Source organism: Nicotiana tomentosiformis, chromosome 11 (genome assembly GCF_000390325.3).
Source record: "Nicotiana tomentosiformis chromosome 11, ASM39032v3, whole genome shotgun sequence".
Taxonomy (NCBI): Eukaryota; Viridiplantae; Streptophyta; class Magnoliopsida; order Solanales; family Solanaceae; genus Nicotiana; species Nicotiana tomentosiformis.
Genome location: NC_090822.1, coordinates 52,504,732 through 52,522,818, shown reverse-complemented (window position 1 = coordinate 52,522,818; position 18,087 = coordinate 52,504,732).

Sequence of the window (18,087 nt, the reverse complement as noted above, 5' to 3'; positions counted from 1 at the left end):
ATCTCAGGGTAGTTATAGGTCCCAGTACTTCGGACGGCCACCTAGGCCTCCGCCACCTCACTTACAGGGTTACAGGTATGACCGCTCTACTCACTCAGGACCAAGTGAGAGCTCACAAGCATTGGGTTTGCAGGGTTAGCGAGGTTCTGCGCAGACATGTCCATTCCCGCTGCGGTGTGACATCTGTAGTAGAGGACACTTGGGCCAATACCGAGTAGATTTTGATGCTTATTATACATATGGGCGTTCGGGGCATATGATGTGAGATTGCCCAAATAGAGATTCTGGGGGAATGGCACAACCAGCGAGTTCAGCAACAAGATCATCTATGTCCGTGCATCCTTCAGGGCACGAGTCTCAGTCTTCGGCTGGTAGAGGTCGAGGCAGAGGTAGAGGTTCCAGTTCAGGTGGTAATCCAAACCATATCTATGCTTTAGCGGGTCGACAGGACCAGGAGTCTTCAGCAGATGTTGTGACAGGTACATTGACCATTTGCTCTCATGATGCTTATGCCTTGATAGACCCAGGATCTACTTTATCGTATATTACTACATCTGTCGCGGGGAAGTTTGGTATAGTGCCTAAAATACTAAGTGATCCTTTTGCGGTATCTACATCGGTCGGAGAATAGATTATTGCTAGACAGGTTTACCGAGGTTGTAGTGTGATAGTTTATAGTCGTCAGACCTCAGCTGACCTAGTTGAGCTAGAGATGATGGATTTTGATGCTATCATGGGCATGGACTGGTTGGCAGCTAGCTTTGCCACAGTTGATTGCCGAGCAAAGGTAGCCAGATTTCATTTTTTAGGAGAGCCAGTCCTTGAATGGGTAGGTAATATAGCGACACCCAGAGGTCTATTTATTTCCTATCTGAAGGCTAGGAAAATGATCCTAAAAGGGTGCATTTATCATATTGTGCGAGTTAGAGATGCAGATGCTGAGATACCTATACTTCAGTCTATTCCCGTAGTCAAAGAGTATGCAGATGTGTTTCTAGATGAGCTTCCAGGAATTCCTCCAGAGCGAGAGATTGATTTTAGAATCGATTTCTTTCTAGGAACTCAACCAATATCCGTCCCTCCGTATAGAATGGCACCTGCTGAATTGAAGGAGTTGAAGGAGCAGTTAAAAGATTTGCTGGAGAAAGGTTTCATCAGGCCCAGTACCTCACCTTGGGGTGCACCGGTACTGTTTGTGCAGAAGAAAGATGGCTCGCTGAGGATGTGTATTGATTATAGGCAACTGAACAAGGTAACTATTAAGAATAAGTATCCACTTCCAAGGATCGATGACTTGTTTGATCAGTTACAGGGGGCTAGATGCTTTTCAAAGATAGATTTGAGGTCGGGGTACCACCAGGTCAGAGTTCGGGAAAATATATTTCGAAGATAGCCTTTAGGACCCGATATGGCCACTTCGAGTTCCTTGTCATGTCCTTTGGGTTGACGAATGCACCCGCCGTATTTATGGACTTGATGAATAGTCTATTCCGGCCATTTATAGATATGTTCGTGATAGTATTTATTGATGATATTCTGGTGTATTCCCGTTCAGAGGAGGAGCCTGCAGACCACCTGCGAGCGGTACTCCAAACCCTCCGTGATCGTAAGTTGTATGCTAAGTTTTCTAAATGTGAGTTCTGGTTGAAGTCTGTAGCATTCTTGGGGCATATTGTATCAGATGAAGGTATAAAGGTAGACACTCAGAAGATTGAGGCCGTGAAATCTTGGCCTAGACCTACCACTCTGACATATGTTCGTAGCTTTCTAGGCTTAGCAGGATACTACCGGAGGTTCGTAGAGGGTTTTTCTTCCCTTTTGGCACCATTGGCGATGTTGACGAAGTAAGAAACTAAGTTTCAATGGACGGAGGCTTGCGAGCGGAGTTTCCAAAAGCTTAAGAACAGGTTGACCTCAGCGCCAGTTCTAACACTTCCAGAGGGTCCAGAGGGTTATGCCGTGTATTGTGATGCCTCAGGTGTTGGGTTAGGATGTGTCCTGATGCAACATGGGAAGGTAATTGCGTATGCTTCAAGGTAGTTGAGGAAGCATGAGAGGAATTATCCGACCCACAACCTCGAGTTAGCTGCGGTGGTCCATGCATTTAAGATATGGCGGCATTATTTATATGGTGTTAATGTTGATGTATTTACATATCATAAAAGCCTACAATATATCTTCAAGCAGAAAGTGTTGAATTTGCGACATAGGTGATGGCTTGAGTTTTTGAAAGATTACGATGTTAACATTCTCTACCATCCAGGGAAAGCTAATGTTGTAGCAGATGCCTTAAGTCACCGATCTATGGGTAGTTTAGCACATGTAGAGGCCGAGAAAAGACAATTAACTAGAGATATTCATTAATTGGCTTGTTTGGTAGTTCGGTTAGTAGATTCTGACGATGTCGGAGTTGTACTCCAAAACACTGCAAAATCATCTCATAACTGAAGTCAAGGAAAGATTGTACGAGGACCTAGAGTTGGTCGAGCTGAGAGAGGGAGTTCCGCAGTAGAAGAAGCCATTGTTACAACTCAAGGGAGATGGGGTTCTCAGATACAAAGGTCGTATGTGTGTTCCAGATATAGCAGGGCCACGAGACAGGATTATGTTAGAGGCACATTATTCGTGGTACTCCATCCATCCTGGGTCGACGAATATGTATCATGACATTAAGGATGTGTATTGGTAGAACGATATGAAGAAGAACATTGCTGAGTTTGTTGCCCAATGTCCTAGTTGCCAGCAAGTGAAGGTAGAGCACCAGAAACCCGGAGGGCTAATGCAGACTATAGAGATCCCGACATGGAAATGGGAGGCGATAAACATGGACTTTATCACGGGTTTACCTCGTTCTAATCGTAAGTTCGATTCTATATGGGTGATAGTCGATAGGCTCATGAAATCAGCTCATTTCCTACTGCTCAGAGTCACCAGAAGTCATATTCTGACGTGCGGCAACAAGACATAGAGTTCAGGGTTAATGATTAGGTGTTCTTATTGGAATCACCAATGAAGGGCGTGATGAGGTTTGGCAAGAAGGGAAAGCTTAGCCCACGGTATATTGGGCCTTATAGGATAATTCAGAGAGTGGGCCAAGTAGCTTATGAGTTAGAGTTTCCCTCAGAATTGGAGTCTGTCGATCCGGTTTTTCATATCTATGCTACGAAAGTGCATTGGTGATCCTATCTTAGTGGTGCCCAGGGATGATGTACAGATTACAGAGGACTTGTCATACGAGGAAATTCCAGTTGCCATCCTAGACCGACAAATCCGCAAGCTACGAAATAAGGAGGTAGCCTCCGTGAAGGTTTTATGGAGGAGCAAGAATGTAGAAGAGATGACATGGGAATCGGAGGAAGAAATGAAGTCTAAATACCCCACCTATTTCAAACTGAAGATATGGCTCGAGATGGAATGCTACAACACAGCTCTATTCAGGCTAGCAGGTCATCGGGTAAGCTTTTATTTTTGACTTTCGGTATTTATGATTTACGGTCGGTGAGGCAAAGTGTTGCTATTTATAAACATTGGCCATATGTGGCATGCATAGTTTGTTTTCTAGCTTTGTGCAGGTTGGTTTTAGTCTATTGTACGGAGGAGAGTCTGGAAAAATTTTTCAAAGTCTCTAAGAGTATACATTCAAGGACGAATGTTCCCTAGGGGGGAATGATGTTACACCCTATATTTTTGTACGTAAACGTACGTCGTAAGCAAACTAATGTAGGACCAAAAAATGAGATAATATTTGAAATTATATAAAGTAAGTTGATCATGTTACCTCGGAGGTTACAAATATTTAATATCATTAACAACAAGTACAAATAGGGTTGGAAGGTTCAAAAGCTAAAGAAATTGAAGAAAATAATGTTTCGTCGAAAGTCGACAAATTGGGAATGTTATAACATGTACTATTGGGGTGAGACTAGGGTTCTTAACATGATAAGGAGATTATGTTATGATTTATATTAGTCGTATGACAGTCGTGTGTTATGTTTTGAATTCAAGCGAGTTGTGGAACAAAAGTCGATGAAAGTCATCACAAGTTACATTCATAAGTTTTACTGAAAGTTTTGGTCAAATATAACTGCGATTTTCTCCCAATATACTTAGAGTTACGGGGTGTTCAACCCATAAAATTGAATATCTATGAGTCTACTTTCATATTAATTAAATGGCTTGTCAATACGACATTGTAGTAGAGAGATATGGGTGTTTATGCGAGACTGCGTAGGCTACTAGGTGACAAGAAGGTGTGTCACCTAATTGCTTGAATGAGAGCCCAAACATGGGCCATTTCGGGTCGTCCAAAGAGGCCTTTTAAAGGCCTATTTTCTTCATATATTAGAATGAAAATAGGGCATAATAACTAGATAGAAGCTGAGTTACCCAATAAATAAGGTGAGTTTACTGCTCTCTTTCATCCATTGTTTCTGCTTTAAATTCATGGTAAGTCGTTCTATACTTGTAAGAACTCACGGGACGGTAATCGGAAGCCATGAGTTCGAGTTATTCACTTGTAGTGGACTGTTTTGTGTTACTGTTGGGCTGCGTGTTTTGTGGGGTTTTGGAGGAAGAAGGGGGCGGAGAAACACCATATAAATGTAGGGAGGTGGGCTGGTCATTCGTCATAACATTTCCGGGTCGTTTGACACTACTACGGTGGTCATTTTGTGTACGAAGAGATTGGGGTGTGTTGGGTTGTTCTTGTGTTGTTGGTGTTATATTGAATTTGGAGGAATTAAGGATTATAGGAGAGATGCTTCCCGTTTTAATACAAAATAAGATTGTCGTTCATTGTGCGATAGTTGTACCTTTCGTAACTTAATGATAGTATTATTATCGCTGTTGTAGATTAAGGCGTGAAGGGGTGGGTTCAACTTGGTGATTGGAAAGATTCTGATAAGGTATGTTAAGGCTAAGCCCTTCATTCATTTTGGCATGATCTCATAATTACATGTATTTGATAACGAGGTATAAAGAGAAGTTCATACTCCCGAATTTATATACATTATCCTAGTCTCATAAGTTATAGTATTCTCCCTTATCGGGACTTCATATTCAGTTTAGTTTTGTCTTTATTCAGTCACGAGAGCAGAGGGTCTATATATACAGTATTACAGTATTTCACCACCATGGAGCTATAATCGATGGGCAGGCCCCTATTGGGCAACCTCTGATCAGATGGTAAGTTATATATTGAGCCTACTGTGGCAGAGCGCCTATGAGCGAGCCTAGAATGGCCGAGATATAGAGCCTAGTATGGCCGAGCGCCTATGAGCGAGCCTACTACGGCGGAGCAGTTACACGTTCGGAGCCTTATAGGGCCGGACATTTATTTTACTTACTATATTGAGAGAGTTGAGTCAGTATTAGCAGGTAAGTATATCTCCATATCATCTTTGACTCCCAGTTATTTTCAGTTATCATATTATTAGTTCAGTTTCAGCTTTTAGTTATTTTATTGCCATACATACTCGGTACATTATTTTGTACTGACGTCCCTTTTCTGGGGGCGCTGCATTTCATGCGTGCAGGTTCAGACAGACAGACGGGTAGACTTCCTTAGTAGGTGTTGCCCGAGTTCAGCCTAATCGGTAAGCTCCACGTCTATCGGAGTTGCCGGGTCTAGAGTTTTTTGTACATCTTATGTATATATGTATATATGTTATGGGTAGGTCGGGGCCCTGTTCTGATCACAGTACATCTATCACTAGAGGCTTGTAGACATATCCTGTCAGTTAGTGCAGTTTGTTAGGCTTGTAGGCCTTGTTTGTATATTTGTTTGGTTTGTCAAATGTAGTAGTTATGACGGCCTTGTTGGCCCGACGTTATATTGAAGTTTATTTAGTGTTAGTTTCTGTTTAGTTTTATATTTTGCTTCTCAAATTGTCTTGCAATGTGTCCCTGTCAGGACCCGTAAAACTTTAAACTAAAAACTCGGGGTTTCGTGGTGCCAAGGTAGATTCCTGCGTTACTACTGCGGTTCTACGGAATTAGAGGAAAATGTTTCGCAGAATAACACGTTTCTGCGGTCGATTATGCAACCGCATAATCACTATGTGGACCGCATATCGGTCGTATAATCCCTATTGAGTTTTTGCAGAGGGATTTCTGCGGTGCATTATGCGATCACAGAACAAGTATGCGGACCGCATACTAGTCGCATACTTGGGCCGAAAGTTTAGGCCCGTGAGGGCCATTTCTGCGGTCACTTTGCGGACCGCACAACCATTATGTGGTCGCATATGCGACCGCAGACCTGTGTCGGGGCACCCTTTTTCTTAATTTAAAACCAGACCCCCATTCCGTTAAAACACCCCTTTAGTCTATTTTGAAGCTCATTTCTTCTATTTCTAGAGTGAGAGAGAGGGTTCTAGAGGCAGGGCCTGATTTTTCATCAAATTGATCTTCAAACATCACTCAAAGCTTTGGAAATATTCAAGTAGAGCACCAAAATTCTTCATCCTAAAAGGCAAGGCTTTATCACCCCAACTCTTAATTTCAAACATAGCTATAATGGGGTACTAGGGTAATACTTCATGGGTATGTGGGTGGTTTATCTTGCATGCATGTGTGATAAAGAGTGTGGGGACAAAGTAAGCTAGAACCATGAACGTTTTCCTAATTCTGGGTTCAGTTTGTATATTGCTAAAATAGATTGAGGTTGATAAGGGTTCCGGATAATTGTAGAGTCTAAAGAAGTGCAATTGAAGTATGTATGGATAACTCTCTTCTTCTTAGAATCGAACTCCTGGTGTCCGAATAATTTGTGTAAGTTCCAACTTGATCATACTAGAATTATTTGCCTTAGCGTGTTGGATTAAAAGATTCATGTTCCCTAATTGTTTTAGATGGTTACCATGTCATCATCTTATTTGAGAATGTAATTATAATTTTCCAAGCTCTTTCCCTTATGTGTGAAATGCCTTATGTGATGGTACTTATCGACATGAATGATGATGTTATTTGAACAAATAAAAAGGGAAAGACTTGTATTGTAAAATGTTCCCAAGTGCCAAGAACTACTTAATAAATGAGGCTGTTTGTGCTATGTAACGAAAGATGGGAAAGAAATGTGAATTGAGTGAACAATTGAAAGAGGTTATGTCTGAAGTGAGATGACTTAGCCAATCGGGCCGAGATCGGATGCCATGCTGTACACATGGTGGCATTTGTGTTGGAATTATTGATTTATATTTTGGATATGGATATGTCTCACTTGAGAGGGCTTAGCCGGTCGGGCCGAGACCGGACTACGTGCAAAAACACGGTGGAACTGTGATTTGTGGCATTTGGCACTAAAGATTATTAATCTAGAAAGATGGAAAGATTGAATTGGAAACTATGCGATCCTTACTTGGTGTTTCTTTGTATTTCTATGAAGTACTTATTGATTATTATGATTGCCTTCTCTTTGTTTCACTATTCATTCTACTAAGATTGGTGTTTTCCTTACATACTAGTACTATTCGACTGTACTATCATCCCTTTTGCCGGGGGCGCTATATCTTTGAATGGATGTAGGTGGTTCCATCGCAGATAGTGCCGATCGCAGATAGTGGTGCTATCTTTCTCTCCTCATAGCAGTCTTGCTGAGCCCCATTTCCTTCCGGGGTCATGTAGTCCTTCTTTTGTAGAAGTTTTCACATTTTGAGGTATAGCCGGGGCCTTGTTGCCGGCATTGTCATGTTGGTCTTTTGTATCATTAGAGGCTCCGTAGACGTTAATGTGGGTCGTGTATGGATATCGGAGTGGTCACTGGACTAAGTTGTATTTTGGAAACTTAACTATGGCATAATGCATATAATGAAAAATGGACTAGCACCGCTTATTTAATTATATAACTGATCTCTCCCCTGTTTAACAAATGGTGATGCGTTCCATTTTTGGATTATGAATGAGTCGGGCAGGGAAGGTCTAATAGGCTTGCTCGACCGGGTTCACTCGGTTGAGCGCCAGTCGCGCTCCCCGAGGTTGGGGCGTGAAAAACTTAGTATCAGAGCCTAAGGTTTTAAAGTGTCCTAGGATGTCTCGGAGCCATGTCTAGTAGAGCCCTTCTTATCGGTGTGTTGTCGACCACATCTATAATTAGGGGGCTACTTGGACATTTAGGAATAATACCCTTTATTGTGCAATAGAGCGGAATGTGAGGTTGTTCTCCTCTAACTCATGCATTGTTCTAACTTTCTGTAGATGGCAACTAAGAAGAGAGCGAGAATTGGCCAAGAAGCCGATGCCACACCAGGAATGGCTGTTGATCCCCTTCTTAATAATGCCGGTTAGGATAATCACCCTACTATCACACTGCCTGATTTGTCTACTCCAGAACAGACTACCCCAGTTCTTACACCCGCGGAGGGTGCCACAATCCCTCCCGCCGATATATATGTTCCACCTCCAGCCCCAGCTCCAGGTCCCGGTATTTCTGATTTGGATCTTAGAGGAGCTATTCAGATGCTGACTCAGTTAGTAGCTTCCCAGGCTCAAAGGTCAAATGTTGTACCCACCTCATTTAGCTTGCAAGGAGATTCTTCCGGTTCCAGGGTAAACAGGTTCCTTTAATTAGATCCTCCAGTGTTCACAGGTACTGATCTCAGGGCAGACCCTCAGGATTTCATTGATGAGATGCATAAGACTCTCCGAGTTATGCTTGCTACTGAGGCGGAGGGAATAAAGTTAGCCTCCTATCATTTGAAAGGGGTGGCATATTCCTGGTTTGAGATGTGGGAGGATTCCCGTGAGGAGGGGAGCCCTCCGGCGAGATGGAGTGAGTTTGCGGATGCCTTCATAAACCGATTCTTGCCTGCCGACACTAAGGCAGCCCGTGTTGTGGAGTTTGAGACCCTTAAATAGGGTAGTAAGAATGTGTGGGAGTATCACATGGATTTCGTGCGCCTGTCGAAATATGTTGTTCATATGATGCCGACTATGGAGGCAAGAGTGCATCGATTTGTGCAAGGCCTTAGCCCCTTGGTTATTAATGAGGCTGCCACAACTACTCTAAATTCTGACATGAACTATGGAAAGATGGTGGCATTTACCCAAGCTACAGAGTCTCGAAAATTAAAGCTCAGGATGGAACGAGAGGGTAGTAGTAGGGCCCGATCAGCAGGCAACCTTGGCGACTCGTTTGGAGGTGGGAAATCAGCTTTTCGGGGAGGATCATCAGGGCCATCCAAGTCTTATCCTCAGTCTTCAGCTAGTGCCCCGCAATCAGGGCACGATCACTAGCAGGGGAGTCGCTTTAGGTCCGGTCAGGGCAGTAGGGGGTCCCACCATTAGGGCCGATCAGAAGGGAGATTCCATTAGCAGTAGAGGGCCCCATGCCCTAAGTATGGGAGGATACAGTTGGGAGTTTGCTACCTGGACATGCTAGTATGTTACATATGAAGAATGAGAGGTCATATTCAGAGGGAGTGTCGTGCATTTCATCAGGGTGCAGGCAGGGGCACAACTCAGTCATCCAGTCCTACAACTGCTATATCTTTAGCACCCCCTCCAGCTCGAGGCTCTCCAACACACATAGGGTGTGGTGCAGCTAGGGGTGGTGCACAGAGTACAGGAGGACCCAGACGATTCTATGCTATGAGTGGTCGATAGAGTGCATAGGCTTCCCCAAATGTCGTCAAAGGTATATTGACTGTTCAATCTCATGATGTATATGCCCTTATTGACCCCGGATCTTCTTTGTCCTATGTTACTCCTTATGTTGCTACGAGCTTCGAGATAGAACCGAAACAGGTTCATGAGATATTCTCTGTATCTACTCTACTTGGCGAGTCCTTTACAGCCGCGCGGGTTTATAGAGATTGTGTTGTCACGGTGCGTGGTCGGGATACCATGGCTGATCTCATTGAACTAGAGATGATTAATTTTGATGTAATAATGGGAATGGACTAGCTTTATTCATGTTTTGCCAAACTCGACTGCCGAACAAGAATTATGAGGCTTGAGTTTCCTAACGAACCAACTGTTCAGTGGGAGGGGAATAATGTTATGCCAAAAGGTAGGTTTATTTCTTACCTTAAGGCCACAAAGATGATCAGGAAGGGGTATATTTATCATTTGGTCCGAGTTACGGACACCACTGTTAAGGTGCCTACCCTTGAATCAGTACCAATTGTGAATGATTTCCCCGATGTCTTTCCGGATGAGCTCCCTGGAATTCCTCCAGATAGAGAGATTGATTTTGGGATTGATATGATCCCAGGCACGCAACCTATATCCATTCCACCTTATAGAATGGCGCCGACAGAATTAAAATAGCTAAAGGAACAACTAAGGGATTAGCTAGAGAAATTTCATCCAACCGAGTGTGTCGCCTTGGGGCGCACCGGTTCTCTTTGTCAGAAAGAAAGATGGATTGCTGCGGATGTGTATTGATTACCGGCAACTCAACAAAGTCACAATCAAAAACAAACACCCATTGCCTAGAATAGATGATTTGTTTGACCAATTACAAGGTGCTAAGTTCTTCTCCAAAATTGATTTGCGGTCCGGGTACCATCAATTGAAGGTAAGGGAGTGGATATTCTAAAAAACAGCTTTCAGAACCTGGTATGGGCACTTTGAATTTTTGGTAATGTCTTTCGGGATAACAAATGCCCCGGCAGCTTTCATGGATCTTATGAATCGAGTCTTCAGGCCGTTTCTTGACTCCTTTGTGATATTATTCATTGACGACATCCTTGTATATTTACGAAGTCGAGAGGATCACGACGACCACCTCAGGGCAGTTTTGCAGACTCTTCATCACCACCACTTGTATGCAAAGTCTTCGAAATATGAATTTTGGCTTGAATCTGTTACATTCCTGGGTGATGTCGTCTCCGGAGAAGGAATTAAGGTTGATCCTCAAAAGATTGCGGCGGTGAAGGATTGGCCTAGACCTACTACTCCAATAGAGAGTCATAGTTTCTTGGGTTTGGCTGGTTATTATAGGAGATTCGTGGAGGGGTTCTCCACTCTTACCTCTCCATTGACTAAATTGACGCATAAGGCGGTTAAGTTCCAGTGGTCCGATGCTTGTGAATTGAAATCAAGATTGACCTGAGCGCCGGTATTGACCCTGCCAGAGGGTACTGAGGCGCTTGTGGTGTATTGCGATGCTTTAAGGATCGTTCTTGGGTGTGTATTAATGCAACATGGTAGGGTTATAGCATATGCTTCAAGGCAACTTAAGAATCATGAAAAGAACTATCCAAGTCATAAGTTAGGGCTTGCGGTGTTGGTTTTTGCATTAAAAATGTGGCATCATTATTTGTATGGAGTCTATGTAGATGTATTCACGGACCACAAATGTCTTCAATACATTTTCAAGCAAAAGGAATTGAACTTAAGGCAGAGAAGATGGCTTGAGTTGCTCAAAGATTATGACATCGACATTTTGTATCATCCGGGGAAGGCTACTGTGGTGGCGGATGCTCTTAGTAGGAAATCTATGGGTAGTTTCGCTCACTTGGAGGCATGTCAAAGGCCCTTGGCTCGGGAGGTTCACCAGTTGGCCAGTTTGGGAGTTTGTCTTGCGGAATCTAATGAAGGGGGGGGGGGTGATTGTGCGGAATAGGGCAGAATCATCGCTTGTGACGGAGGTCAAGGAGAAGAAATAAAATTATCCGGTGTTGGTTCTACTGAAGGAAGGGATTCATAAACATAAGACTACGCCTTTTTCTCTTGGCATGGATGACGGTACATTACGGTACCAAGGGAGGTTATGTTTTCCAAACATAGATTGTCTTTGGGAAAGAATCATGGAAGAAGCTCATACTTCTAGATATTCCGTGCACCCAGGTTCTACGAAAATGTATAATGATCTCAAGGAAGTTTACTGGTGGAATGACATCAAGAGGGGTGTGGCGGACTTTGTGGCAAAATGTTCAAACTGCCAACAGGTGAAGGCCGAGCATCAAAGGCCTGGTGGGTTAGCACAAAGTATAAAAATTCTAATGTGGAAATGGGAAATGATCAATATAGATTTTGTGGTAGGGTTGCCGTGCACTCCGCTTAATTTTGACTCAACTTGGGTGATCGTAGATTGACTCACAAAATCAGCACACTTCTTACCAGTTAAATCCACCGACACTGCGGAACAATATGCTCAATTGTATATCAAGGAAATAGTCAGGCTTCATGGCACTCCAGTTTTTATCATTTTCGATCGAGGGGCCCAATTCACAGCTAATTTTTGGTAGAAATTTTAGAAATGTTTGGGTACGCAGGTAAATCTTAGCACGGCTTTCCATCCACAGACTGACGAGCAAGCAGAGCGAACTATTCAGACGCTTAAGGACATGTTGCGTGCGTGTGTGCTTGACTTCAAGGGTAGCTGAGATGATCATTTGTCGCTCATAGAGTTTGCTTATAACAACAACATCCATGCCAGTATTCAGATGGCGTCGTTTGAGGCCTTGTATGGTAGAAGATGTTGATCACCGATTGGGTGGTTCGAGGTTGGAGAAGCTGAATTAATAGTACCAGACCTTGTGCATCTGGCTGTGGAAAAGGTTAAGATCATAAAAGAGCGATTGAAAACTGCTCAGATTCGTCAAACATCCTACTTGGATGTTCGTCGCAGAGACTTAGACATCAAAGAAGATGATTGGGTGTTCTTGAAAGTATTTCCCATGAAGGGGATCATGCGGTTTGGAAAGAAAGGGAAATTAAGTCCGAGGTATGTCGGGCCATATAGAATCATTCAAAGGATAGGTCAGGTGGTGTACAAGCTTGAGCTACCACCTGATATATCATTAGTACACCTGGTATTCCATATGTCCATGTTGAAGAAGGTAGTTGGAGATCCGTCGGCCTTTGTGCCAGTTGAGACCATCGAGGTTAGTGAAGAATTGTCATATGAAGAAATTCCGGTTGCTATTCTTGATAGACAAGTCCGAAAGTTGAGAAATAAAGAAATTGCATCCGTGAAGGTGTTTGGAGAAATCAACAAGTCGAAGAAGCTACTTGGGAGGCCGAGAATGAAATGAAAGAAAAGTACCCTCATTTGTTTGAATAGCCATGTAATAGTTCTATGAAGTTGTTTCCCATAAATTTTGTATCACTTATTCGGCTAATGTAAAAGATATTCCTTCTGAGCTATAAATTCCTTATGAGGCCTCGGTGAGTGTTATTTTGTGTTGTGTTGCATTATTTGACCGTACGAATACGTGTTAGGATGTGTTTTTAGGGCTCTTTGGCAGGTGGATAGGCCTAATTACAAAGGAAACTCTGGCAAAATTTTCAGGAAGTTAGGAAGTTAGGCAAATTTGGGGCTGATGGTATGTGGTATAACTGAAGCTGTATTAAGTGAACCTTGATCCTCATTTGAGGACGAATGATCTTTAGTGGGGGAGGATTTAAGGACCCGTAAAAATTTAAACTAAAAACTCGGGGTTTCGTGGTGCCAAAGTAGATTCCTGCGTTACTACCGCGGTTCGGACTTTTTGGATTGAACAGTACCTTACGGACTTAGAGGAAAATGTTTCACAGAAGAACGTGTTTCTGTGGCCCATTATGTGGCCGCCTAATCACTATGCAGACCGCATAATGGCCGTAGAGTGAAGCAGAAAGTTGGCCAATTTGAGGTCAGCTTTGTGGTCAACTATGCGACCGCATAATCTCTATGCAGACCGCATATCGGTCGCATAATCCCTCTTGGGTTTTTGGAGAGGGAGTTCTGCGGTGCATTATGCAATCACAGAACAAGTATGCGGACCGCATACTAGTCGCATACCTGGGCCGAAAGCTTAGGCCCTTGAGGGCCATTTATGCGGTCACTTTGCGGACCGCACAACCATTATGCGGTTGCATATGCGACAGCAGACCTGTGTCGGGGCACCCTTTTTCTTAATTTAAAACCCGACCCCCATTCCGTAAAAACACCCATTTAGTCTATTTTGAAGCTCATTTCTGATATTTCTAGAGTGAGAGAGAGGGTGCTAGAGGGAGGGCCTAATATTTCATCAAATTGATCTTCAACCATCACTCAAAGCTTTGGAAATATTCAAGTAGAGCACCAAAATTCTTCATCCTAAAAGGTAAGGCTTCATCAGCCCAACTCTTAATTTCAAACATAGCTATAATGGGGTACTAGGGTGATACTTCATGGGTATGTGGGTGGTTTATCTTGCATGCATGTGTGATAAAGAGTTTGGGGAAAAAGTAAGCTAGAACCATGAACGTTTTCCTAATTCTGGGTTCAATTTGTGTATTGCTAAACTAGATTGAGGTTGCTAAGGGTTCCGGATAATTTTAGAGTCTAAAGAAGCGCAATTGAGGTATGTATGGCTAACTCTCTTCTTCTTAGAATTGAACTCCTGGTATCCGAATAATTGGTGTAAGTTCCAACTTGATAATACTAGAATTGTTTGCCTTAGCGTGTTAGATTGAAAGATTCATGTTCCTTAATTGTTTTAGATGGTTACCATGTCATCATGTTATTTGAGATTGTAATTATGATTTTCCAAGCTCCTTCCCTTATGTGTGAAATGCCTTATGTGATGGTACTTATCGACATGAATGATGATGTTATTTGAACGAATAAAAAGGGAAAGACTTGTATTGTAAAATGTTCCCAAGTGACAAGAACTACTTAATAATTGAGGCTGTTTATGCCATATAACGAAAGATGGGAAAGAAATATGAATTGAGTGAACAATTGAAAGAGGTTATGTCTCAAGTGAGATGGCTTAACCGATCAGGCCGAGATCGGATGCCATGCTGTAACCATGGTGGCATTTGTGCTGGAATTATTGATTTATATTGTGGATATGGATATGTCTCACTTGAGATGGCTTAGCCGGTCGGGCCGAGACCAGACTCCTTTTAAAAACACAGTGGCAATGTGAGTTGTGGCATTTGTCACTAAAGATTATTAATTTAGAAAGATGGAAAGCTTGAATTGGAAACTATGTGATCCTTACTTGGTGTTTCTTTGTATTTCAATGAAGTACTTATTGATTATTATGACTGCCTTCTCTTTGTTTCGCTTTTCATTCTACTAAGATTGGTGTTTGCCTTACATACTAGTACTATTCGACAGTACTAACGTCCCTTTTGCCGGGGGCGCTACATCTTTGAATAGATGTAGGTGGTTCCATCGCAGATAGTGCCGATCGTAGATATTGGTGCTCTCTTTCTCTCCTCATAGCAGTCTTGCTGAGCCCCATTTCCTCCTGGGGTCATGTAGTCCTTCTTTTGTAGAAGTTTTCACATTTTGAGGTATAGCCTGGGCCTTGTTGTCGGCATTGTCATGTTGGTCTTTTGTATCATTAGAGGCTCCGTAGATGTTTATGTGGGTCGTGTATGGGTATCGGAGTGGTCACTGGACTAAGTTGTATTTTGGAAACTTAACTATGGCATAATGCATATAATGAAAAATAGACTAGCAATGTTTATTTTATTATATAACTGATCTCTCCCCTGTTTAACAAATGGTGATGCGTTCCATTTTTGGATTATAAATGAGTCGGGTAGGGAAGGTCTAATAGGCTTGCTCGACCGGGTTCACTCCGTTGAGCGCCGGTCGCGCTCCCTGAGGTTGGGGCGTGACAGGCCCCATGGCCAAAGTATGACATTATATGTTCAGAGTCCCTTAGTCGCAAGTTGGTACGCAAGGTTAGGTGAGGCACCGGGTGCCGGTCTCGCCCCCCAGGTTCGGGGAGTGACATACTTGGGGTGCCTATGTTCTTGATTCTCCATGTGTCCTATTATTATATCTTCTGCTCATGGGTCTCAGAAAATACCTCAGTTGATAAAGTTTATTTCATGATATTAACCGAAGGCATATTGATCTTATGACATCCCGAGAGATCTTATTGACTTACGTCTTATGCATTGCATTCACTTCTACATGTACATTGACCCATGACCAGATGGCGTTATATACACGTATATTATATGCATATGGGGAATGGGGAAAGGTTATGTCATTATATACGCACCACCACCTGATTAGTTGGTATACGTTGATGATTTCACCGACAGATGCCGAGATGATATGATGGGATGCCCTCAGAGGATTGATGATGTTATGTACGCATATACCTATGCATGATATGACATTTATATGCATATGCATGACATTATAAATGTTTCATGATTCATAGAGCTATTCAGACTTACAAGTTGAGTTCTTTACTCCATGTTTCTTTCAAGTCTTTTATATACTGCTTTTCATGCCTTGCATACTCGGTACTTCATTTGTACTAACATCTCTTTTGCCTTGGGACACTATGTTTTATGCCCGCAGGTCCCGATAGATAGGTTGACCATCCTCCTAGTAGGCTATCAGCTCATCGGAAGGTGTTTGTGCACTACACTTTCTCCAGAGTTGCGTATCTGGTCAGTATGATTTGGACCTGTATTGATTGGTATGGCAGGGCCTTGTCTTGACCTTTATGACAATTATGTATTCTTAGAGGCTTGTAGATAGATTTTTTCTATATGTATACATATACGGCCTTGTCGGCCTATGTTTTGAGTGTACAAATGATCATGTCAGCCTTATAGGCCCGTATGTCACATGTATAAGTTTCTATATCATGTTGGGTTATCCTATGTCTGGTATTCACTTATGTTTTATTCTGGTTATCTCATGACAGATCTTCTGGACCATTCACCCATGATGGTATGATAAAAAAGATATGTTACGTTGGTACTCAGTTGGGTAAGGCACCGGGTGCCCGTCGCGGCTTATCGGTTTGGGTCGTGACAGAAGTGGTATCACAGCAGTTCTATCCTAGGGAGTCTACAAGTTATGTCTAGTATAGTCTTGTTTATAGGTGTGTTGTGCACTTTACTTATAAGCAGGAGGCTACAAGGCATTTATGACTGTCACTTTTTCTTCTTACTCTAGATCATGTGGTAGAGATCAGTTGTAAGAATTCAAACTCCTAAATTCTATTTTATTCGTAATACAACGATACCTACATCAAGAGAGACAGTTAGTAAGGGATTGAATGTGGCTGTTTAAGAGTTGAGTCAGAGGAACTCGATTTTGCATCATGCTTGTGATGAGTAAATATGAGGTCTTCAGCAGATCATGTGTGTGCTAAGACGTGTGAGAGTTTTTGATAAGGAGCCCTAAGGCATGAATATCTATCCACCCATATGATTTGAAGTAACGAGAGAGTCAAAAGGTAGATACAAGTTTCAACAAGTAAAGGAAGCAAGGTGAAGAAGGGTACGAGGTACCCAGTTAGTGAAGACTATCAGTATTTAAAATTCAGGCAGAGAAATATAAAAATTCTGAGTTACTTTCAACAGAAACAGAGATATATACAATTGACCACACCCATCTCAATTATGCCCTATGGGAGCTAACAGATATAGTTTAAGTGAATGATAGGATATTAGGATCCAGTTGGGGTTAGAGTAACCCAAAATTGTGGATGGATTATTATCATTGTCTAACATTTTCGAAGGATAGTTCAAAACATGGTAATAGTTCTCCTTTTGAGATATCCAGATGGTACACTCTAGAATAGTACACTCAGATATAAATACTAGAATGTTCAGAAATTAGCAAAACATTAGTTAAATTAATGAATTTAATGTAGAATTTGTTAAAGAAAACATGATAACGATTTTAAGTAAGGTAAACTTCTAACATGGTGATGATAGGCAGTGGAATCTTAGAAGGGATAAATATTTACCTTAGTATGACTTACACCCCTAGGAAAAAGAGAATGTTAGGCGACCTGAAGAGCCAGTGAGATGAAGCAAGGGGAGCTAAAAGTGAAAGAATATTTTCTTGATGTTTTCAGAATAAAGTGATAGAAAGAAATATTAGTAGGAGAAAAAGAAGAGAGTAAATGAAGTATTATGAGTAAGATGTGAGAAATGGGTGATAATGGTAAATCAAAATATGATAGGATGACAGAGCCTATAGTCATGTGAAGGAAAAGACAAGAGGTGACAGGCCTTGATACTATAAAGAGTATAAGCCATAAAGTCATATCCTCATTTCGAGAAATGGGTTGGTGACTCCAATGTGATTACCAGAAGGAAAAATTAGACCCCAGGAGTAATAGAAATTAGTATGGGTTAGTGAACAAGATAAATTGAACATGAATTAGGGATCATAAGATTTGG